We start from the raw sequence: 24,602 nt of genomic DNA, 5'->3' as shown, positions 1-24,602 counted from the left end.
ATCTGTGTGTCCTGACATGCACAGATCAGATCGCCAAAAAAATATTTAGGTTCAAACACTAAATATAGCAGCTGAGTGACACATATCATCGCACCTCATTAATAGAAGTTAAAATGAAAATAAAGCTATATCCATAGAAACAGCGTGTGTGCATGTGCAAAAACAGACAATTGTGTGCAGGGATCACCTCACCGTGCTAACAGGATTGTGGGTAGGCGTGTGTGACAGGTGGGAAGGGAGACTTCCTATTCTGTATTGTTTGAATATTTTTACAACAATGTGTACATGAGTAAAATAAGATGAAAATTTTTCATGACTGGTGAAGTGAGTGGACAGTGAGGTAAGCAGAGGTCCCAGGAGCCTCGCACCCTCCCCACCACCACCCCTGCCGAGAAAGCAGTAAAGAAATGTATGTGCCTCGTCCTGAACAAGTGCCCTGGTGACAGGAAGTCTCCATGTCCTCTCTGGAGGCTCATCTTCCATGTGGTATGTGCTCACAGGCTTGCTGACACTTAATTACATATTTGTTCTGTCCCCTCCATCATCCAAATTAACACGACCAACTGAAGCCTTACTCCATGTCCCACCCCTGACTCGCTTTCCATACAACCCAGCACAAAGGTTTACTTTATGTTCATACCAAAACCCAGACGCAAACGCTTATCGTGCCCTTATTCATAACTGCCAAAGACCAGAGACAACCCACAGGTCCTGTAACTGGAGAAGGAATAAACAAACTGGTTTATCCGTACAAAGGAACACTACTCAGCAACACAAAGGAACAAACTACAGAGACACATAACAAAAGTGCTCAATCTCAAGTGCATTACGGAAGAAGCCAGATTCAAAGGGTTAATTACACCTCAATAAAATGAAAACAAAGTATTTCACACTGCAGGATCCCATACCTATGACATCCTGGAATAGGCAAAACTATTGGGGCAGAAACCTCTCATTGAGGGGGTTTGGGGGGTAATAAGTCTGTTCTGTGTCTGGGTGTGCTGATAGTTGCATGACCATTAATTTGTCAAAACTCAAAGAACTGCATGTTATGTATACAAACCATATCGCAACGTTAAAAACAAAATGACACAGAGACATTTGTCCCCGGCCAAAGAGGCTGCTCACGGTGGCCTCCTCTCCATTCATGTGACCGATCTGGAGCTAGAGGTTGTTCACGCAGTGCTTTCCTTACTTCCCCTCTTCCCGTCTTTATTCCTCCTGTCTTTCTCTTCCTCCTCTGCTCCTTTTTCTTAAGCAGTGGGACACTCCCTTCAGATGGAATCCTACGTGTGCCCTTGTGCAGACACCTGTTGATGAAGAAGGGGAAGGGTCCTCTGTCAACAGAATTTCGTCCCCATGTTTTCATTCTGCAAATAAAAACAAACCGAGGCCCCCAATGAAAGGGGCTCCTCTATTGCATCCATGCTCTGTGCTCAAAACCTTCCCACAATGTGTCTCTCAGAGACCACCCAGAGGAGGCTGAGAGGGACCATCACGGTAAACAGCTTATCCTAACCATTCTAGAGCCTTCTAACTTTGCAGTCTGGTCATGGGGATAACAAAATAGAAACAGATTTGGGGGAAAACACGTCCTCTCCAGCAACCTGCCCATTCTGCCTTCTCCTTACCTTCTAATCGGAAGAGGTGCACAGGTCACGTGTCTGGTAGGAGACACTGATCGTTCAGGTTGACCAAGAGCTTTGCTGTGGAATGCGAGGTTGGACAATTAAGTTCGCAAACTTGTTGCAAGAATGTTGCTAAACTTTTTTGATATCAAAGGGATTATTCATTATGAATTTGCACCAACAGGACAAACAGTTAACCAAGTTTCCTATTTGGAAGTGCTGAAAAGTCTGCATGAAAAACTTAGGCAACCTGAACTTTTCACCAACGATTCATGGCTCTTGCATCACGACAATGCACCAGCTCACAGGACACTGTCTGAGAGGGAGTTTTCAGCCAGTAAACAAATAACTGTATTGCAACACCCTCACTACTCACCTGATCTGGCGCCCAATGACTTTTTTCTTTACCCAAAGGTAAAGGAAATATTGAAAGGAAGACATTTTGATGACATTCAGGACATCAAGGGTAACGCGATGACAGCTCTGATGGCCATTCCAGAAAAAGAGTTACAAAATGGCTTTGAAAGGTGGACTAGGCTCTGAAATCGGTGCAAATCTTACCAAGGGGAGTACTTCGAAAGTGACTGTAGTGATATTCAGCAATGAGATACGTAACACTTTTCTAGGATGAGTTTGCGAACTTAAGTGTCAGACCTTGTAGACATAACCTTAATAAGGGTCGTCTTTCAGCCTCTTGGCAATTGTCTCAGGAGGAATGTGTATCTCAGAACTTCAGGGATTCAGGACACCCACTTCTGGAACTTATCCCACAGATATACGCATGTGAAAAGAATATGTAGATGGTTCTTTATCACAGCACCATTTATAATTCCAAGGGATTGAAAACAACCTCAATGTCCAAACTATTGTATATGCATTCAATGGGATTCTCTGCATTTTCACAAGCTAAGGAAGCTCCCTATGGACTGATATGCACTGATCTCCAACATAGTCTATATTTTGTTAGGTACAAAATTCTGCCTTTGATATGGTAGCTTTTGTATTTTAAAAAATATGAACATTAAGGCTACATACTCATAGACATTTAAAAAATACTCTGGAGAAAAGCAATAAAAATACTCTGAAGAAAAACAATGGTTGTTGGGAAAGGATGGGGGGGTGAAGGGGACCGTGTAGAATAGATTTTTCACTGTTTAGATATATTTTTATCTATTTTTTTTGAACCATTGAATCTATTCCAAATTAAATTTTCAAAACCTGATTGTATGAGAGCTCCCACTTCAGGGAAGATGGAGTAGATTCTTCTCATGAAGCAGAACTAAAAATCCTGGACGTTATATATACAAAGCACACACAAGACGACTGAAAGGTGGAGGGAAGAAAGCAACTAGCTAGAGACCTCAGGACCTGAGAACAACGCTGTGGTGAGTCCCCTGGTTTTCCTGCTACAGCCTGTATCCCAAATTGGATACTGGAGCAACTGCAGCCCAGAAAAAAGCCCTAAGAAATGCCTGCTGTCTCCAGCCAAGGGACCAGAAAAGAGCAATCAAGCAAGACACAAACTTCTCGATACTAACTGGTCTTCCCCAGCCAAACACCACTGAAAAGCTTCGGCCTCATCGCCCCGGCCCCGCAAACACTGAGCAGGGAGCCTAGACTCCCACCCTCTCCAGGTTATAGTAAGATGCCCCCTCCCCATCCTGGGTGGGCCAAATGGGAAGCCAGGACTTATCTCCCTTAGGGGCACAATCAGTGGAGACCACATGGGGACCAGGACTCCCGCCTCCACCTCGTCCCACTTCAGACATGTCAGAGAAGGACTAGTGGAGTGCCAGGACTCTCACCAGGGCTCAGTTTTAACAAGGCCACCCCCCAATAATGGCTGTAGGGGACAGACACATGGGTAACAGTGATGAGGCACCCCCTTCCCGTCAGGCAGACGTGTATCACAGGGAAGGCCTAACTCCCACCCTACTCAGCGGTTATAAGGAGTGTTTTCTCAACACCCTCCCCTCCTCCCCCCAGGATGTCAATGGAGGCCAAGAGAAGAACCTGGACCTCCACCTCTGCCTGGCGGTAATAAGGTGGTGCCCCACTTTTGACCCAGGGTCAGAGAAGTCCTGCTAAAACACAAGGTTTAAATACGATCCAGACTCTTTTAACATAATGCCCAAAATATCCAGGTTTCGATTGACAATTATTCATCATACCAAGAACCAAGAAGATCTCCAACTAAGAAAAGACAATCAAAAGACACCAACATTGAGATACACAGATGTTGGTAGGTCCCTGTGGGGACAGAGCCAGGAGTGCAGTTTCCAGGCTCTCGGCCTCATGTGAAAGGTGCTCACTCGGGTAGTAAATGGCCATCAACTATGATTGGATGGCCATCAGCTGTGGCCCGTTGGCCGTCAGCTGTAACCAGTGAGCCATTGACCACTAATATAACTGCCATGGCTACGCTAGGAGAGAATGGGGGCTAGCAAGAAGATGGCGGCTGAGCTAGTAAGAGCAGATTGCAGTTAGCACAGTGGATTGCAGCTGGCAAGTGGGGTTGGTTGGCAGAGAGAAGTGAACGGCAGGTTGCAGATAGTGTGGCTCCTGCCTCCTGTGTCCCCAACTGTGGGAACAGAGCCCCAGAGAGTAGTTTACAGGCTCTCGGCCTCACGTGGAAAGGTGCTGGCTCGGGTGGTGGATGGCCGTCGGCTGTGGCTGATTGGCCGTCGGCTGTGGCCAGTTAACCGATTGGCCGCTGGTATAACTGCTGCGGCTACGGAGGAGAGCCGAGGACTGCCGAGGATTGCTGAGGAGCCCAGGAGAACCAAGGAGAGCAGAAGAGAGGAGAGGAACAGAGTCGAGGGGAGTGGAAGAGAGTCGTCGGTCAGTTTGCGGAAAGGCTGACGGCAGGTCACGCGTCCGGTGGGCCCAGCCTCCAGTGAGACCATAGCGGTATGACTCCCCTACCTATGGCTCCGTGGGTGTTCCTTTTTGGCCTCACCATATCCTGCGTTATTGTGTGGGGAGCAAGACCAGAGACCCTGCAGGCCGCCCCGCACGACAAATGGCGGAGCGAGCAGGGTCTCCCGCACGACACTAACCCAACCACCAGCGAGACTACAGTGGTGTGACTCCCCTAGCTATGGCTCCGTGGGTGTTCCTTTTTGGACTCACCATATCCTGCATTCTTATGCGGGGAGCGGGACCACAGACACCCCATGACCACCAGGAATGACAGCCTCCATGAGCAATTAGGTCATTATTGGTAGGTTTAAATCTACTATTTTATTTTTTGTTTTCTGTTTGTGACCTCTGTTTTTTGTTTGTCTGTTTTCTTTTTCCTGCTTTCCTGTGGGTTACTGAACATGTTTTAGAATATCATTTTAACTTTTCTATAGGGTTTTTGAGTGTATCTCTTTGTATAGCTTTTTTAGTGGTTGCCCTAGGTATGTATGTGTGTGCATATAACTCATGTTGACATTTTACCAGTGTGAGTGGTGTGCAGAAACCTACCTCCCTTTACATTCTCTTACCCTCCCCATTTATAATATAATGAAGATAATAACAGAAAGAAGAGCATACATTAATGAAACTGAGAACTGAAGGACAATGGAGAAAATCAATGATACAAGAAGCTGGTTCTATGAAAAGATCAATAAAATTGACAAATATTTAGCAATATTGGCCCAGAAAAACAGAGAAAAGACACAAATTCCTAACGTCAGGACCAAAACAGGACATCAGGATGGTCCCTCCAGACCTCAAAAGGACAGTAAGGGAATATTAGGAACGCTCTACGCACAAATTGGACAAGTTAGATGAAATCGACCAATTCCTCAAAAGTACAAACTACCAATGAAATGGATCATTTGAATACCCCTGTAACTATTAAGGAAATTGACTATGTAATTAGAAACCTCCTGCGAAAGAAATCTTCAGGCCCAGTGTTTTCCCTTGAGAATTATACCAAACTTTTAAAGAAGTATTAACATCAATTCTATGGAATCCCTTCTGGAAAATAGAAAAATGAAGCCACATCGACCTTGATACCAACACCAAAGACAGTAGAATGAAAGACAACTACAGATTGATATCCCTCATAAATACAGATGCAAAAAGATCGTAACCAAATATTACTAAATAGAATTCAGCAATACATAAAAATAATTACATAAACCAAGTTAAATGTTTTCCAGGGGTGCAAACCTGGCCCAGTATTTTAAAATTAATCAGTGTGATCCACCATATTAACAGTCTGAAGAAGAAAAAATCATGATTATATCAACTGAAGCATAAAGAGCATTTAAAATGTAACACTCACTCATCTTACTCTTAGAAAACTAGAAATAGAGGGCAACTTCCTCACGATGATAAAGAACATCTATTAAAAACTTACAGCTAGGGCCGGCCCTGTGGCTCAGGCGGTTACAACTCCATGCTCCTAACTCCGAAGGCTGCCGGTTCGATTCCCACATGGGCCAGTGGGCTCTCAACCACATGGTTGCCAGTTTGGCTCCTCGAGTCCTGCAAGGGATGGTGGGCTCCGCCCCCTGCAACTAAGAATGAACATGGCACCTTGAGCTGAGCTGCCTCCAAATGGCTCAGTTGGTTGGAGCGCGGGCTCTCATCCACAAGGTTGCCAGTTCGATTCCTCGACTCCCGCAAGGGATGGTGGGCTGTGCCCCCTGTAACTAGAAAATGGCAACTGGACCTGGAGCTGAGCTGTGCCCTCCATAACTAAGATTGAAAGGACAACAACTTGACTTGGTGAAAAGGCCTGGAAGTACACACTGTTCCCCAATAAAGTCCTGAAAAAGAAAATAAAAAAAACTTACAGCTAACATACTTAATGGTGAAAGACTGAATGCTTCTCAACAAATCAAGAACAAGGAAGGATGTCCATTCTCACCTTTGCTTCCTATTTGCAGATGAAATGATGGTTTATGTAAAAAAAAAAAAAAAAATCTCAAGGAATCTATAAAAAAAAAAGAGTGCTAGAACTAACAAGTGAATTCATCAAGTTACAGGACACAAAATCAACATGCGAAAATTAACTGTGTTTCTATGTACTGCAATAAGCACATAGAAATCATAATTTAAAATGCAAGACCATTTACAATCACTCACAAAAGATAAAAATACTTAGATGTAGATTTATCAAAACATATACAGGAATTGTATGCTGAATGCTACAAAACACTAATGAAAGAAATCAAGATGTAAATAAATGGAGCGTTCATGGACTGTAAGACTTCACATAGTAAAGATCACAGTTCTCTCCAAATTGTCATACAGGTTTAATATAATTCCTATCAAGATCCAGCAATAAGGGCCAGCCTGGTGGCTCAGGCGGTTGGAGCTCCGTGCTCCTAACTCCGAAGGCTGCTGGTTCGAATCCCACATGGGCCAGTAGGCTCTCAACCACAAGATTGCCAGTTTGGCGCCTCAAGTCACGCAAGGGATGGTGGGCTCCGCCCGCTGCAACTAAGATTGAACATGGCACCCTGAGCTGAGCTGCCTCCTGGATCGCTCTGTTGGTTGGAGCACGGGCTCTCAATCACAAGGTTGCCAGTTCAATTCCTCGAGTCCCGCAAGGGATGGTGGGCAGCGCCCCCTGCAACTAGCAACTGCAACTGGACCTGGAGCTGAGCTGCGCCCTCCACAACTAAGATTGAAAGGACAACTTGACTTGGAAAAAATTCCTGGACGTACACACTGTTCCCCAATAAAGTCCTTACCCAATAAAATCTTAAAAAAAAAAAAAAAAAAAAAAAAAAAAAAAACACAGTGAAAGACGTGGTACGATGCCAACTGGACAGTTGTTCCTAGATCGGCGTTAACCATCGCTGCCCACTGTATCACAACAAAACTGTTGTGAGGGTACCAAGGTGTATAGGCTGAGGCATGAGACTCACATTTTTCTAACACATTGAAAAGCGATTTCATTAGGCAAATATTTTTGAAGATGTTCAGTAAGAAAATTGGCATTGTAGACAATATTTCTGACATTTTTAATGACACAAATTTGAAAATTCTAAGAAAAAGCAAAGGTAGTTATTGTAAAGGCATTAATGTTATGGCGCTCAGGCTTTAAACTGTGTGATCAGCTACTGTATGTTCTCAACTTTGTTGCAACTTATTGTAGGGAACATTGTTATTAAAGGCTTCTACAATAAAAAGTTACAAATACTGTTGTATCTCCTTTCTCTGTCTCAAACTTTGAATAGTTACTTTCTAAGAGTGAAATTTAAGGCATTAAAGAAAAGGATCAGATAAAAGAATTACGGTTTATAAAGTCCTGAAACAATATTTAATTGTCAATTTTGTATGTATGTAAATTCTTTGACACTTCTGCCCTCCAGAGGTGGAGTAATTCCTTCTCTCTTGAGTGTGGGCTGGACATAATGACTCACTTCTCATCAGGCTGATGTGATGGTACGTGATTCTAAGACATAAAACTGTAGTTTCCATCAGTTTCTCTTTTCTCTCTCTTCTCTCTCTCTCTCTCTCTCTCTCTCTCTCTCTTTCTCTCTCTCTCTCCCATCACTTGCTCTTAGGCAAGAAACTACCTAAGTCATTAGCCACCTTATGGAAAAGTCCCCACGGCTAGGAACTGATGCTTCCTGGGACCATCCAGGAAGGAAATGAGGCCCCTTCCAACAGCCCTATGACTGAGCCGTGTTTCATGCGAGTCCTCCAGCCCGTCAAGCCTTCAGATGACGCAGCCCTGGCTGACAACTTGACTGCAACCTGGAGAGACGCCCTGAGCCACAAGCGCTCAGGTAAACCTCTCCTGCATCCTGACCCTGGGAAACTGGGATAAAATACCCATTTGTTGTTCTGAGCTGCTAACTTTTGGGTAATTTGTTATGCTGCCATACATGACTAACACAGTGTCCAAAGAGAGAAAGAATTATTGCACTTTTTATTTGCTCTAAATTAAATTAGACATGTCATTTGGTTTGCATTTTATTACCACTCACAACAATCTATTTACTTGAAATTCATTTCCAACTGTGACCCAAATAAACACAAAGGGAAGAGAAGGCCATCCTAGGCTGATTCTGTGATGGTCCCTAATAACACCTCTGGTTATTTACCTTCTCCCAGTTATGCAATGAAACATTAATATAGGTGCTGGGAAGGGATTCTACAGCTGTAACTAAGGTCTCCAATCTGCTGACCTTAAGACACGGGACTATCCAAGGGGAATATCTTAATCAGGTGAGTACTGACTGGAGTTTCTCCTGAGCAAACATTCCAAGTGAGAGGGATTCAGTGTGAGGCATTTTCTCTACTGGCAGCTTTGAAAATGGAGGGCCACATGGCAAAGACTGCTGGTGGACACTTGGGGTTGGGGCAGCACCCACCTCTCTGACATTTGTCAAGGCAACAGGGACCTTAGACGTACAACTGGGAAAAGCAATACTGCTAACAGCTCTCTGTAAACTTGGAAGATCCTGAGCTCAGGATGAGCTCACAGCTTTGTGACACCCTGAGCAGAGATCCCATCCACACCGAGCCTGGATTTCTAAGGAACTGTGAGCAAATAAGTAGGTGTTGTTTTGAGCCAATAAGTTGTGGTAATTTGTTCCGCAGCAATAGAAAACTAATACACGGGTTCAACTGTGCAACAAATAAGCACACAGCATTTTTTCCACTGGAATGAATTTATGAACTGATATGCCCACTAGTCTATAATAAAATATTTCCTTTTTTGTATTTTTCAGGTAACGATTTTACGTGATATAAATTTTAATACAATCATTCATTCATTCAACAAATAATTTAATGCCCACTATCTATCAGGAATGGCTTCAAATGCCTGGGATACAACTTTGACCTAAACAGCCCAAAGCCCCTGTGCTAATGTGCCTTACATTCTAGAAGCTTCCCAGAGTGATTTGGAGCCATTGGAGTATTTTTAGTGAAGAAATGACACGGCCTTACTGATGTTATCAGGATTGCCCATCCCTGTGGGGACAACAGTCCTTGGCTGGCAGGTGGGGGGGGGGGGGCACTAGTGCCACAATCAGGAGGGAGTGAGAGAGTGGTGGGGACTAAGCGGGGAAGAGGGACTGAGGGGTGAGAGAGACAGAGGACTGGAGAAGCAGGGGGAAGGAAAGAGGCAGAGGTGAAGAATCCTAAAGCAGTGGAACTCTCAGGTTGAAATACGTTGTTATAGATCTTTAGTAAATTATCTGGGACGGAGCGGGATGTTCTGTGCAGCTGCCTAAACTCTAATCGCCTCCTTGTGCTACTCAGTTTAAAGGTAATAATGTGTCCCAATAAAATATGCACAGCGCTGAGATGTGAATTATTCATAAAAATAGGCAACACCGGAGCCCTAGTGAAGGGCATTTTAACTGCTTTGAACACTTGCAGCTTTGAGGTTGTACATGCTCCTCGTTGAAATGCACAGTAACAAACTGCTTCCCCTGCTTCTTTGTATTGAGGATGTGGGGACTCAACAGACAAACTCAGGGCCGTGGAACGAAGATCATTTTACAATAGAAACATCCGGAATCACAGGTGCACCATCTGGGAAAGTGAGACTTAGGAGCTTTGAGAGTCTGGCTGCAGCGCTGTTTACACACATTTCTGCACCAAGGGGACAAATCACGGTTTTACAGATTAGCTTCCTGGTGAATCGGGGTTTCCAAGGTTGTTCCCCGCTGTGGTTAATAAAGGAGACTGGTCTCTGAGAATCTCCAGCTGGTGTTTTCAGGCACAACTTTTTTGGGGTGAAAGAGAAAAGCCATGTCCTTCCTCTATTCCCAGGGCGAGCTCACTCTGTGGCATCAAGTTCCCTGGGGGTGTCTTCTTCCAGAAGGGTCCAGGGGGAGAGGTAAAGGGTGGGAGGCAGGGCGTCCATTTCTGGGAGAGGGATTCCGGGAAGAGAAGAGGAGGAAAAGGGGCTGAGTCCTGGTTCCTCAGACAGCCCCTGGGTCAGGACTCAGGGTGACAGTGTGACACAGAGCGCTCCGTGCAGGAGGAGGGGTCAGGGCAGAGTCCCGGGTCCCCTGAGGGCGGAGTCTGGGGCGGGGAAGCTCAGTGTTGGGGAGTCCCCACCTCCCCGCGGTTTCACTTCTCCTTCTCACAACCTGTGTCGGGTCCTCCTGTCTGCAAACTCTTGACGCGGCCCCAGTTCTCACTCCCATTGCGTGTCCGATTCCCAGAGAAGCCAATCAGTGTCACCGCCTTTCCGGTTATAAAGTGTCCACGGACCCGCCCGCACGCAGATTGTCCGCAGACCCCGAGATGCGCGTCATGGGCCCCGGAACCCTCCTCCTGCTGCTCTCGGGGGCCCTGGGCCTGACGGGGACCCGGGCGGGTGAGTGCGGGGTCGGGAGGGAACGGCCTCCGCGGGGGGGAAAGCGAGGGGACCGCCCGGTGGGGACGCAGGACCCCGGGGAGGATGTGTCCCCACCGCCCAGACCCCCGGCCCGCGTCCCGCCCCCTCCCGTCTCCGTCCCCCCGTTTCCGTCTCCCGGGCCCCCCGCCCCTCCCGGCCCATCGCCCGCGGACCCGGGACCCGCGCCGGGAGGAGGGTCGCCTGGGTCTCAGCCCCTCCCCGTCCCCGTCCCCAGGCTCCCACTCCCTGAGGTATTTCCACACCTCCTGGTCCCGGCCCGGCCGCGGGGAGCCCCGGTTCATCTCCGTCGGCTACGTGGACGACACGCAGTTCGTGCGGTTCGACAGCGACGCGGCGACTCCGAGGATGGAGCCGCGGGCGGCGTGGATGGAGGGGCCGTGGGTGGAGCAGGCGATGCCGGGGTACTGGGACCGGAACACGCAGATCAGCAAGAGCAACGCACAGAATTACCGAGTGGGCCTTAACAACATCCGCGGCTACTACAACCAGAGCGAGGCCGGTGAGCGACGCGGCCCGGGTCCCGGTCACGACCCCCACGGACGGGCCGGGGTCTCCCCGAGTCTCCGGGTCCGAGCTTCACCCCGAGGCTGCGGGACCCGCCGGGCGCCTCCACCCGGGAAGAGCCCGCGGGGCCTTTGATCCGGTTTCATTTTCAGTTCAGGTGCCATCACTGCGGGGCGGGCGGGGTTAAAGGTCGGAGCTGACGGCGGGGCGGGGTCAGGGTCTCACACCCTCCAGAGGATGTCCGGCTGCGACGTGGGGCCGGACGGGCGCCTCCTCCGCGGGTACAGGCAGGACGCCTACGACGGCGCCGACTACATCGCCCTGAACGAGGACCTGCGCTCCTGGACCGCGGCGGACACGGCGGCTCAGATCACCCGGCGCAAGTGGGAGGCGGCCCATTACGCGGAGCGACGGAGGGGCTACTTGGAGGGCAGGTGCAGGGAGTCGCTCGGCAAATACCTGGAGAAGGGGAAGGAGACGCTGCAGCGCGCAGGTGAGAGGGGCCACGGGGCCTCCTACGAGGAGAGGAGGAAATGGGATCAACACCCGGACCCCCCTCCCCGACCCCGGGAGATGGAGTCCGCCTGGGTTTTCAGATCCGGTACCAGAGAGCGACCCAAAGGGCCCCCCTTCTCTCAGGGACAGTTAGGGGTGCAGTCTCTCAGGGGATGGAGGGGGGGCCATCTCTGAAATAGATGATCAGCGGTTCCCTGTGACTCTGGCAGCTGCTCTGGGAACCCGGGGGACTTTCTCTCTCAGGCCTTGTTCGCTGCCCCGCACACAGTGTGACTGAGCTGTGACCCCAGCTTTTCTGAGTCATGTGGCCTCCACCCAGCTCAGGACCAGGAATCCCTTTTCTCTTCATCGGAGACCTGTCTCTGCCCTGGGCTGTCTCACCCTGATTCTAGAACTTTCTAAAGACTAGAGATTATCCCGGATGCCTGTGTCCAGTGTGGTGTGTGGGTTTTGTGCTCCCTTCCCCCACCCAGTTGTCCTGACCAGTCTCAGGATGGTCACATGCCCACTGCTGGAGTGTCCCCTGAGGGATGCAAAGGTCCTGAATTTTCTGACCCTTCCCTTCAGACCCTCCAAAGACACACGTGACCCACCACCGCACCTCTGACCGTGACGTCACCCTGAGGTGCTGGGCGCTGGGCTTCTACCCTGCGGAGATCACCCTGACCTGGCAGCGTGACGGGGAGGACCTGACCCAGGACACGGAGCTCGTGGAGACCAGGCCTGCGGGGGACGGGACCTTCCAGAAGTGGGCAGCCGTGGGGGTGCCTTCTGGAGAGGAGCAGAGATACACGTGCCATGTGCAGCATGAGGGGCTGCCTGAGCCCCTGACCCTGAGATGGGGTACGGAGGGGGCCGTGGGCACAGAGCCTCTTCTCAGGGAAAGCAGGGGCCTCCGGAGGACGTCAGGTCGGGGCTGAGGCCTGGGGTCAGGGCCCTCACCTTCCCTTCCCTTCCAGAGCTGCCTCCTCAGGCCGCCATCCCCGCTGGCATGGTGTTGGGCGTCATTGCTGGGCTGGTCCTCCTTGGAGCTGTGGTCACTGGAGCTGTGCTGTGGAGGAGGAAGCGCTCAGGTAGGGAAGGGGCGGGACTGAGGTGTCTTGTCTCACTGGGGGGTTTCAAGCCCCAAGTAGACGTGTGTCCTGCCTCGTTAGTGGGCAGGACCATCCATACACGTATGCTTTCCCTGTCTGGGGCCCTATTTGTTAACACTTTGTTAATGCACGTGTGAAAATGAGGGACAGATTTATCACCTTGGTGATTCTCGTGATGGGGACCTGATTCTCAATAGTCACAGGTCAGAGCGGAAAGTCCCTGCTGAGGACAGACCTCCAGGAGGGCGGTAGGTCTGCAGTCACAGTTCTGGAAACTTCTCTGGGGTCCAGGACCAGAGGGTTCCTTTAGGACCTCATGGCCCTGCCTCCTTCCTGGCTTCTCACGTGACATTTTCTTCCCGCAGGTGGAAAAGGAGGGAGCTACACTCAGGCTGCAGGTGAGTATGGAAGGGGGGTGATCCCTGCGACCCTTGGAATAGATGGAAGCCCTTGGGGAGCTCACCCACCCCCATGATTCCTCCTTTAGCCACATCTGCTGTGGGCTCTGACCACATCCTGTTTTGTTCTCCCCCAGGCGGTGACAGTGCCCAGGGCTCTGATGTGTCCCTCACGGCTTCTAAAGGTGAGACCTGTTGGGCCACAAGTGGGAGGTGTGGGACAGAGGGGACAGGACTGGGTACTGGGGATTCTTAGTGACAGTTTGAGCAGCGGTGAACTGTTGAGAATGTCACCACTTACAGCCTCTAACCTGAATTTGTTCGTGATTATTTTCTTCTACAGCGTGAGACAGCTGCCTTGTGGGGACTGATGATGCGAGATTTGTTCCTGCCTCCACTTTGTGACACGGGAACCTCTGATCTCTCTTTCTGCAAAGGGCATCTGAATGTGTCTGCGTTCCTCTCGCATCATGTGAGGAGGTGGGAGACTGTCCGCCCCTGCCCTCCACGCCCCCTCCCCACACTGACCCAGTCTCTTCCCTGACCCACTGTCCTGTTCCAGCAGAAGCTGTTTCCATCCCCACCTTCGCTTCATGTTACTCTGAGCGGAAACTTTTACTTTCTATGGAAATAAGAATCTGGATATGAATTTGGTTTTTCATTTCTTGCTATGAACGGTTGAGGGATTAATTAAAGGACAAAATTCTAAAGTTGGAGAGGAAATAAATGGATGACCTGAGAACTTTCCAGAATCCGTGTGTTTGCTGTGCTGATTCTGTTGCGGGTGGAGACAGGAGAGGCTGTGAGGACGGAACGTGGACGCCGCCTGAGCCCAGTCGGGGCTCAGTGCATCGTGGGCTCTGACGTTGTCACTCCTCGGTGGGGTCACCTCTCTACCCCTTTGTCCTCGTTCCTTCAGTAGGACCTTGTCCCACCAGGACCTGTGATCACAGGGACTCGAGCATCACCCAGGTCTGGTCTTGTCAGTGACAGCTTCTTGTGGCCGTGTCACCAAGGCTCAGGCCTGGCCCAGCCCTCAGCCCCCATCTTCTGGGTGTTCATTTGTTGTTTCTATAGAGGAATATGACTGTGTTTGTTCTTGTTACGAGTCCTGGTCTCATTCTCCTCTGGGTGTCCCCTGTCTGTCAGCAGCAGGTGTTTTACTTGTCATTGTCCCCACATGCCCAGGGGACCCTTCACACAGGAGTATGTGGCTTGAGAGATGAATTTTCAGGCTCATCCATCTCTCGTCTCCTTCCAGGGCTTGATGGTTCTTTTCATCTTTTTCCAAACTATCAGAGGAACCAGATTCTGGAATGAGCAGAGGAGGGATCCCGTGATTTCCCATCTTAGATAAGTTCCTGCTGGAATTCTGCTCTGCTCGCCGCCCTCTCTCCCTGCCCTGAGCTCTAGTGCTGGCCCCAGTCCTAGCTCAGATTTATGAAGTACAGTCTGCTTGAGATTTATATTTGGTTTGAAAAGGGGACCCGTAAGTCGGGGCTCACTGTTTCCTGAAGAGGGAAATGTAACTGCTGTGGTGAGCAGGAGGGCAGGTGTGGGAGAAAGAAGGGTGGACGGGGGAGAGCAGCCCCTGTGAGAAAAGTGGAGGTGGCCCTGATGCCAGTGTGAGGGGACTTGGTGCTGTGGCTGACACAAAACAGCATATGACCCGAGGCTACATTAATAGACACTGTCCTTAGAACAGGGAGGCACTGTCACTGACCATTGACTGACATTGGGCGTGTGCCAGATGTGTGACAGTGTCTGCATCTGGGAAACATCACTGAAGTCAGAGAAATGGCTGAATTTGTGGAGCGTCTGTTCCAGTGGAAAGAAACAGACTATATCCTATAAGCACAGAAAACGAGGAGGGTGTTTATGTTAGAAGGAGATAAGTGTTCCGAGTAAATGCAGTGGGGAAGGGGATCCAGAGTGTGGGGTGTGGGGACAGGGAAGATGGCTGTTTTGGTTGGGCTGCTCAGGAGACCTCAGTGGGAAGCTGACCTTGAGGGAAGATGGGAAGGACATAAGGAATTGTTCTTTCCATGCAGGGAACCTGCAGTAGGAATGCCCTGGGGCAGGAGTTGTCTGGTTTCTGGAAAGAACTGGGAGGCCACTGTGGCTGCAGTAGAGAGTGATGGAGAAGAGACAGGTGCGGCCAGACCACGTGTCGGGAGGATGGTAGAGGGCAGTGAGCTGTGCTCGGTGTGAAGGGGAAGGTACAGGACAGTTAGGAGCAGAAGGGGACATGGTGTGACCTCCTTTCAGGGGACCGCTGGGGCTTCGTTGCTGAGAACAGACTTGGGGAGGGAGGCTGTCTGGAAGCCGGAGGAATCTGCAGGGTCTGGGCTGGACCTGCTGCCACTGGGGGTGAGTAGTGGGAATAGTGGGAGTGGGGGTCTGGGTACGTCCTGAAGGTGGACATTACAGCATTTCCTAATGGGCAAGTCTGGGGTGTGAGAGTCAGGGACACCCAACATCTCAGAGGATACAAGTAGAAAGATGGAGTTGCTCTCAGCAGAAATGGAGAAGACTCTGGAAGGATCATATCTGAGGGGTGGGGGGCCTCATAGACATTCATTTTAAAGATGCTGGAGCTGAGATGTTTGTTAGAAATACAAGTGTGGTCATCGGACTGGCAGTTGGGCAGATGCATCTAGAGATTAGGGGAAATGTCTGGGGTGGAGAAATAGACTTGGGAGGTGACACATATAAATGAGATTTAAAGCCTTCAGCACAGATGAGGTCACCAAGGGAGTGATGGCTGTAGAAGAGAAAGGAACAGGACTGAACCCTGGACCCCCAGTGCTGTGATCTGATCAGACCACACACCTATGCAGACGGCACAGTTCTGGCCCCACGTCAATTAGGCACGTAGACCAGCGCGTCCCAAACTTCCCTGGGCACAGGAATCCCCTGAACATCTTGTTAAGACTCAGAAAGTCTGGAGCAGAGCAGAGACTCTGGATTCATGAGGAGGTTGGTGCCGCTGCTGGTCTTCAGATCACACTTTTAGTAGCAAGACCGTCACCAGGATTCCCACAGGCTGTGCGTCAGCCTCACCTGCAGGGCTTGTTACAGAAGCGACTCCTGGGCTGTGTCCTGTTCTCTGAGACAGTGGGTCTGGGAGAGGCCTGAGTGTCTGTAAGAAGCCCACAAGCTGTCCTGGGGCTCAGCCAGCTTGGGAACCTCTGAGGTCAGTGATGGGGCTCAGGGTGGGCAACGGTCTTAAATAACCTTTTAAAGGTGTTTTTCCTCAGAAAGGGGAGGACATATATTGTCTATTAAGAGACGTGATGTTGGGAGTTACATGTTTTCTCTACCATGGGACAGAGTCAGGTGGGAGTTAGGAGTGGGTCACAAGGCAGTGTAATAAAATCTCTGAAAGCTCGCTCCTGAAACTGTTCCCAAGATTGATTCCTGGGAGCAAACAACGGAATCGATTTTTCTCTAATTTAGACATATATACACACACAGACACACAGACGCACACACACGAGGTCAGACAATTAAGTTCGGGAACTCATCCTAGAACAAGTGCTACATCCCTCACTGCTGAATATCACTATGGTCACCTTCGAAGTACTCCCCTTGGGAAGCTGTGCACCGATGCCAGTGCCTAGTCCCCCTTCAAAGCAGTTTTGGAACTCTTTTTCTGGAATGGCCATCAGAGCTGTCGTCGTATTACCCTTGATGTCCTGAATGTCATCATAAGTTTTCCTTTCAATCTTTCCTTTATCTTCGGGTAAAGAAAGAAGTCATTGGGGGCTAGATCAGGTGAGTAGGGAGGGTGTTCCAATACAGTTATTTGTTTACTGGCTAAAAACTCCCTCACAGACAGTGACGTGTGAGCTGGTGCTTTGTCGTGATGCAAGAGCCATGAATTGTTGGTGAAAAGTCCAGATTGTCTAACTTTCACGCAGCCTTTTCAGCACTTCCAAATGGTAAACTTGGTTAACTGTTTGTCCAGTTGGTACAAATTCATAATGAATGATCCCTCTGTTATCAAAAAAGTATAACAAGATTGTTACAAGATCACGAACTTAATAGTCCCACCTCACACATGCCCACGTGTGCGTGTATGTGTGTGAGTGTCTGTGTGTGTGTGAGTGTGTGTGTGTGTGTGTGTGTGTGTGTTTAAAACATTCTGGCAAAATACTATTTTGGGCAGGCCACAGAATAGGCTTGAGGCCACACACCAGGAACTGACCCAGAGTCCCCCCAGGTCGGGTGCCCCGTGGGAACCACTGCCCCTGCTGCTGGGCACACATGTTACTGCTCACACCACTGACATCCATGTGGACCCCGGACCCTGCAGCCTTGACTGTTGTCACTGCTGCTCCTGGCAGCTGTGTTGTTACTGCCAAATGCATTCTGCTCGGTTCCAGCCTCTGTGTTACCACGTCCTGAGTCAGAGTCTGGCATGTGGTCACCTGACCAGGGAGCCTCATGCCGTGTCCAGCTGCAAGAGTGTTGGGGACAGTAGGTTTCCCTCTTTTATAGAGTGAAGTGGCCTCTGCTTCTCACCAAGAGTCTCTGTGTGGAATTTTCCTAATGTAGGAAAAGAGTTCAGGTGTTCAAGAAGAGAAATGTAAAAAGAATGAGTAATTTCAATTCTCGGAGCAAACTTCTGAGACTAGAACTTTCTCTGGTAGTTTTAGGCACTCAGGTTTGGCTGGAAGAACAGGGACTAATAATTGACATCCAAGGGGGAGGTTGACTTGCTCACTCTTACTCTAAATTTCTTTGTGGGATCGTGAGGGATTTTTTCTCTCCACTGAACCAATTCTCTGATTCTCGGACACCACCTGGGCGTCCCACAATCGGGGAATTCTGCCACTACCTGGAGACAGCATCAGACCCCACAGGTTACGGGCTCCGTCCCACAGGCTGCCCTCACTTCAGACGCAAGTCACAAGTTTCAGGTCCCCCTCATGTACTGGCACTTCTTTCTGATGTGGGTAGTAAGTTGGGGGTCCCCCGTTTCAAGTTCGGTAATTTGCTAGAACAATGCATAGAATTCATGGAAATGCTAAGCTTAATGTTACAGTTGGTTATAAAGGACACAAGTGAGCCTTTATAACTCGAATTCTGTCGAGTTAGGTTTTGTATTTAATGTAAGTCTCATGACATAGGCCTGATTGTTAGCTGTCCGCAACAGATACCAAGGGGTTTCCCTGTAATATTCCAGTCTACCAACACCTGACAGAACTCATCTCTGCTGTTAAAAAACAAGCTGAGAGCTACTTGGGGAGAGGTTGGTTTATGACTGAATACGTCTCAAGAGGGTTTCCTGGAGCTGGAAATGTTCCTTGGTGTGGGTGTTGCTTATCCCAACGTTCACTTGGGAAAATCCACTGTACACTTATGATTCGTCCACCTCTTTCTATGGGTGTGTTAACCTAAAAATAAAAAGGCTTTCAAAGTGAGAAGAAACAAGCATTTGAGTTAAAAACAAAAAAAAAACAAAAAAAAAGAGTAGCTATTTGGGAAGCATTGATTCAGACAGAAACGCACAGAATATTCCTGTAAGGAAGAAAAAGGCATTTACGAGAAAGGGAAGGGGAACAATTACATCAATAGAAGGAAGGCATTTCTATTGGTGCAAATAACAACACAGTGAGGCTAATTCAAAATAACTAAAATTTTCAGTTCAGCAGTCAGAATAACTGCTTTCCTGTTATCTTTGCAAACTGTTCTTTGAGACACAATGTTGCTTTAGGCCCAGTGTAAAGGTTATTTGCCGGGTTTTAATGTCTCAAAGCAGTTCCTCTGGGATGGCAGCTCCACTACAGTTTAAAGTGGCTCTGTTTAATATTTTTTTGACATTTCCCTCATTTTGATCAACATCTCTCCTTCAACGTATCGCTGATAAATCAGTGCAAAGCAGCAGTGATCGGTCAGTAAAGCGTCCTTGGCTCTCCATTGTCAGGACGGCTCATTTTCCGGGTGTCGTGCCACTGTCGGTCTCTCATTGCCAGGAGAAGTCATTCCTGGTACGTCATGTTCCACAATGGAGGGTAAGTCTTTTTCTTTCTTCTTAGGAACTTTAGCTACATTGTAGCAGCAAGAGCGCAGCACAGAGGAAGGCTTTGCCGTCGTGTTCCTTTAAGGGCAGACACGTCTGTCGTTTCTTGAGGTTGTTTATATAAAGTCTCACAGGCCTCAGTGAGCATTTCAAAAATGTTGAGCAACTGTTATCAGAGTGGTATCCTTATAACATCAAGAAAAGCGAAACGGTTTTAGAACAGGAAATATTTTATAATAGCAAATAAAATGTTAAGTTCAATTTGAAGAATAGATTTGGACCAAGAGGCAAAGCCTGAGGGCAGTTAGTTGAAGATTAGAAAACCTGAGGTGTCAGTGGGCACTGTATTTAGTCATTTGGTTTGTGCCTGGATTTTATTTAGTTCTGTCTATTTTCCAGAGGTGTTTTATCCAAGTACAAGAGGTATTAGCAACAGAGCAAACCCCACATGCTCTGCTAGGAGCTGGTCAAGAGCAATCCTACTGCCTAATATAACTCACATACGGGGATTTAAAGATTTTTCCTGGTCAGCTTTGTTTCAGTGGTATCCAGTGATTTCCTCCAAGGATTTGATGTGTTGATAATCATGTATTTTTTATTTTAATACCTGCACAAGGAAAAAGTATTCTTCCAAATCTGGAGCCTTCACGGGGGCTGACATCACCAGGCATGAAATGTCCTTCTATATATGTGTGTAATTAGGTGCATTTGGACGTGTGAAGTAGGTTTAAAGATGATGCCCAACGTTATCTGCCCAGATAGAAACTAAGGGGGAAAAGCAAACAACAACTATTACAGTGAGTGGCTGACTTCTCACATTTTTGTGAGATCAGAAGGAATTAAAGTGACAAGAAAGGTAGGGGAATTATATGGGAGAATTATCCGGAATCTTGGGTTAGCTTCCACAACAGATGTGATCTGCTTCATTTCCCAGTCACTTTAAATTTCAAATGTTGTGTTGGTTGAGCTGCCCAGTTTGGTGCAAGAGCTTTCTTTAAATTAGGAAACATGAGTCCTAGAGTCAACACCTTTAAATTGGGTCAAACGTGGATTAGTGAAGAGGACCTGAAATCTGGAGGCAACAGGTAGGAAGAAAAAGATAAATGCTTTAATTTTGTTTGCAAACGTATAATTTGCCAAATTACTGTAGGTCATAGGTAACATAGGAAACAAATTTTCTTGTACTTGGAAAACAGATTAAAAACCAGTGATACAGTAGACTTTTTGAGTGAGTGCTGGGATCGTGTCTCATGAAACCGAAGAAAGGAAGCACAGACCAAGGAGAGGCAAGGAGTTATAAAAGAGGATAGTTCATTATAAAGCAAAGGGTCAGAGCTCCCGAGCAGGATGGGGTACTGAATGGGGTGCTGTCACGTGGGGTGTCATGCAGAGTTTCTGGTTCCACTCCCCACATAAGAATGCAGGACATGGTGAGGCCAAAAAGGAACAGCGGCGGAGCCATAGATAGGAGAGTCATACCACTATAGTCTCACTGGTGGCCGAATGAGACACATGAAGCAGGATCCACACCATCCCCAGTCAGCCAACCAGCCAACCTACCAAAACAGTCTCAGCAGTTACATCAGCAGCGAATGGCCAACCACCACAGCTAGTGGCCATCCAATCACAGTCCATGGTCATTCACTACCCAAGCCAGCACCCCCCCACGTGAGGCCGAGAGCCTAGAAACTGCTCTCTGGCACTCTGTCCCCACAAACATAGATGGCAGATGGATATATTTTGTATAATTAACAATTATGCAACATCTGTTTACTTTGTTTCTACCTGCTTCCTCAGATTATAATCAGAAATTTGGGCAGCGATTTTACAAACCGAAGATACAAATTAGAATGAAGTTTGAGAAGCAATACCTAGAAACAAACCCACCCAGCGACAAGGCACTTGGCCTTTAAGAACCCAGCTACAAAGAAAGAAAGAGCGGAAGCATCAACTAGCACATCACAAGAGGTACTCAGGAGAAGCAGCAGCCCCAGCGGACCATTAGGGTTAAGTTATATGACTTAGGAACGTGCCAAGGCAAGCAAGCTTTGCCGATGTCACAGTCCCATGGAAGCACTGATGTATTCCAATATTATTCAGCAATTGATGTTCATGGTAAAATTCTTAAAACACACACACATGACTAAAATCAGAAATCAGTATATTTTCCTTTACAACCTTGTTTAAGGGTTAAAAGATAAACTGTTAAAAGATAAATTGAGGCATATTAATTTTAAGAGTTTATTTGAGCAAAACTCAATACTCAGTTCCAACTGGGCAACACCATCCAGGGAAGAGGCTAAGAATGCTTCACCAATAGGATCTCTGGGAGAGACTTTTCTGGAGACAGGTGGATGCAAAGCAAGGAAATTATTGATTGGCTACAGCCTTAAAGCCTAGCTGCCTGTTGTGATTGGTTTTCCTTAGGTCTCGATTTTATATAAGCTTGCGTTGCTCTGGTTCCTTCCATAAGCTGCCCAGGCATTCAGGCCTCCTCATCCTAATGGCCTCCTGATGAATCAATGTAACAGTTTTCAGTGTGTTAAAGTTCTTTTATTTAGAAATAAGACTGAATAAAACATATGCCAGTGAGATCGTTCTCTTCCATCAAACACACCAGCCGGCAAACGAGAGGAGCTAGAAACACTTTATTCTCACACATCAGGCCATTTACGGCTTTGTTGTTTTACTTGATAACCAGAAGAAAATTAGAGATGATGAGTCTTCTCAATTGTCATCATTAAGTCCCAAGCTGTTTGGAGAACCTTCACCTAGATCTACTAGCAAAAGGGAGTGGAATGTTTCCTTTTCTTTTTTTCTCAACATTGTTTGTCCTTTGAAGTAGGCTGGGATAAACTTGCTTTATGACCACGTATCATGTTTAAACGTTTCATGTTTATCTGAAATAGAGGATATGGGTTTTGAAAAAGATAGCTATTGGCTGCAGTGAGGTTTCTTTAACAAAAAAGTCTATGGTGATTAATTCAACAGTTACTTGGTGTGCTGTGAAAGGCCAGGAAATGGGACTTTAAATATGCAAAGATTTGATAGAGCTTTTTAAGGAAGTTATGGCGGAAGTATGCTCTGTGAAGTAATATACGTTCTTGTGAGCCTGAGTGTGAAAACAGAATAGTTTTCATTTTATTCGTGATTTCCGTGCTTGGCTTCCATTTCAACAACCTCAATTAGTGTATTTCTGATTTCCTGTGTGACTAATGGTTTTATCCCAAAGATTACTCTGTATAGAAAATAAGAAGAAAGGAAGGCAGTGCTCTTTTTTTTCAAATGTGTGGTTTTAATTTATTGTGTATGAAATCTTCCCTACAGATCACAGACAGAAATATTATCTTTTTTTTTTAAGATTTTATTGGGGAAGGGGAACAGGACAATCTTAGTTGTGGAGGGTTCTGTTCAGCTTCAAGTTGTTGTTGTTGTTTTTTTGTTTTTTGTTGTTGTTTTTTTCCCCAGTTTACTCCATTTATTCCACATGCATAAATATGCTGTTAGTGAAGCATTTAGGGTTATCCCAGAAACACCAATGAGCTTTTAAATAGGATGAATAAAGCAATTAGAGTTTACATAAAGAAAGTGAAAAACATCAAAATGTAACTAATTATGCCTACAACAATTTTTAAAAGAATGTACTAGTGCAACATTAGAGAATGAAGAAAACAAACAAGCAAAAACAAACCCAGCAATGGAACAATCAAATAAGTAGTATGATATCTTGTTATGTTAATGTAACCAAGCAGTCATCTGTCTGCTTGTCCCCAAATAGTCTAGCTTTGTAGAATCATTTCCCCTCAAGATGTGTGTGAACATCTTCAGGGGGTTTATACTTCTAATTATCTCTTGTTCTGATTTCTCTCTTTTCTTTCTTTTTTCTTCTTCTTCTTTTTTTTTCATATCCCTGGTTTTTTACACATGTGATTAAGCTCTTTCCTCTGCCCCACACCAACAAAAATCTGGACACACAACTTTTGTATTTAATTTTAAAAATCAATAACCAATATGAGTCAATTGATGTTTTGTAGAGTTTTATTACAAGATTGGAAATAATAGTGAATATTGGGCCCCAGAAACACAGCAGAACACAGAAAATGCAGCAAAGAGGTTAGAATTGAATATTGGACTTAATTTTTTTTTTTTTTCTCTATGTGAAATTTTTTATTTCTTTAATGCTGACACTTAAATTTTTAAAAATATGTGCAGGCCAAATAAATTCAAGGACAATATATGCCCTCAGGCAGCTCATTTGCAATCTTTTTTTTTTTTTTTTTTTTTTAACAAGGGCGCAGCTCACAGTGGCCCATGCAGGGATCGAACCTGTGAACCGGCAACCTTTGGGAACCTTGCTCTAACCAACTGAGCTAACTGGCCACCCCTCATTTGCAATCTTCTTTTTTTTTTTTTATTTTATTTTATTAAATTTATTGGGGTGACAATTGTTAGTAAAATTACATAGATTTCAGGTGTACAATTCTGTATTACATCATCTATAAATCCCATTGTGTGTTCATCACCCAGAGTCAGTTCTCCTTCCATCACCATATATTCGATCCCCCTTACCCTCATCTCCCACCCCCCATCCCCCGCCCCCCTTACCCTCTGGCAACCACTAAACTATTGTCTGTGTCTATGAGTTTCTGTTTCTCATTTGTCTTGTTCTTTTGTTGTTTTTGGTTTATATACCACATATCAGTGAAATCACATGGTTCTCTGCTTTTTCTGTCTGACTTGTTTCGCTCAGCATTACTCTCTCAAGATCCATCCATGTTGTCACAAATGTTCCTATATCATCTTTTCTTACCGCCGAATAGTATTCCATTGTGTATATATACCACAACTTCTTTATCCATTCATCTATCGAAGGACATTTTGGTTGTTTCCATGTCTTAGCCACCATAAACAAAGCTGCAATGAACATTGGAGCACACGTGTCTTTATGGATAAATGTTTTCAGATTTTTTGGGTAGATACCCAGGAGAGGGATTGCTGGGTCATATGGCAATTCTATTCGTAATTCCTTGAGGAACCGCCACACTGCCTTCCATAACGGCTGCACCAGTCTGCATTCCCACCAACAGTGTATGAGGGTTC

At 46.9% G+C, this 24,602-nt stretch overlaps 1 pseudogene across 1 annotated transcript; it reads left to right on the top strand.

Annotated features, from left to right (window-relative positions):
* Positions 1-10,697: 10,697 nt before the first annotated feature.
* LOC109439920 (patr class I histocompatibility antigen, A-126 alpha chain-like) lies at positions 10,698-13,469 on the top strand (annotated as a pseudogene). Its single transcript, XR_016020324.1, has 5 exons — positions 10,698-10,920; positions 11,177-11,461; positions 11,684-11,959; positions 12,550-12,825; positions 12,942-13,469. The product of XR_016020324.1 is annotated as a patr class I histocompatibility antigen, A-126 alpha chain-like (transcript).
* The last annotated feature ends 11,133 nt before the right edge of the window (positions 13,470-24,602 follow it).

This window comes from Rhinolophus sinicus, chromosome 2, assembly GCF_057876585.1.
Source record: "Rhinolophus sinicus isolate RSI-liver-muscle chromosome 2, RSI-T2T, whole genome shotgun sequence".
NCBI classification, from domain to species: domain Eukaryota; kingdom Metazoa; phylum Chordata; class Mammalia; order Chiroptera; family Rhinolophidae; genus Rhinolophus; species Rhinolophus sinicus.
This window is presented reverse-complemented; position numbering and strand designations above follow the sequence as displayed.